Below are 1,093 nucleotides of genomic sequence, written 5' to 3'. Positions count from 1 at the left end.
ATTTTATTGTCAAATAATAAAAAATATAATTTTAATTTTAATAATACTTTTTAAATATTTCTAAAATTTTGTAATCATCAAAATATATATATATATATATATAATATTTTTAGAAAAATAAAATTATACAGTAAATATCTTTTGTATCAACTATAAGATATATATCCAACTATCCAAGTAAGAATGTGAAAAAAAAATTTGATATATATCCAACTAACGTAGCATTATATAGGCAACTCACTAGTAATTCGAATCAACTTAATTCGAACTACCTAGTGTCACCAACATTGAATAATTCGAATCAATATGATTCGAACTCCATAGAGTCACATGAGCCTACTAATTCGAATCGAGTCAATTCGATTTACTCTTCTCTAATTCGAATTTACTTGATTCGAATTACATGCATATTCATTTAAACGTAATTCGAAGCAAGTTATTTCGAATTACATGTATTTGTAGTTCGAATCATATTGATTCGAATTATATATAAATGGCCATTGGTAGATTGCTGAAATAATTTTTGTTTTGGCTGATTTGGATAATAAACTTTTCAGCTTGGTTTATTTGGGTTTTTTACCCCATTATAATGATCAATTTTTAAATTTAAATAAGATTGATGTTCTTTCTTAGAAATCGACTCAAAAGAATATTATTTATCCATTTGTATTTCTTCTTTTGAAATTAGCTTTAGTTTTTTATAACTACACTAATTGAATGAACTTTTTCAACTATGAATATCATCAAGAGCTAATTATATGAAAGTTGAGTTTTAAATGATTGTTCAACGACATATACAAAAAAAGAGACATTTTGATTATATTGTCAAGGTTTTTAAATACGAAATATAAAAAATTAAATTTTAAATTATATGTTATTATTTAAATTACTATTTTAGTATTTTAATTTGTAATTAGATATTTTGAAATCTAATCATATTTTATAATAACAAAATATAATTATAACAACAATTATGCTACGTATACATAAAATAATCACTTATACAAAATAAATCTTAAAATATAATTTTTAAAATACAAAATATATATTAAAAATAAGTTAAATGATATATGTATTTATACACAAATTTATA

This window comes from Arachis ipaensis, chromosome B10 (assembly GCF_000816755.2).
Source record: "Arachis ipaensis cultivar K30076 chromosome B10, Araip1.1, whole genome shotgun sequence".
NCBI lineage: Eukaryota > Viridiplantae > Streptophyta > Magnoliopsida > Fabales > Fabaceae > Arachis > Arachis ipaensis.
This window is presented reverse-complemented; position numbering follows the sequence as displayed.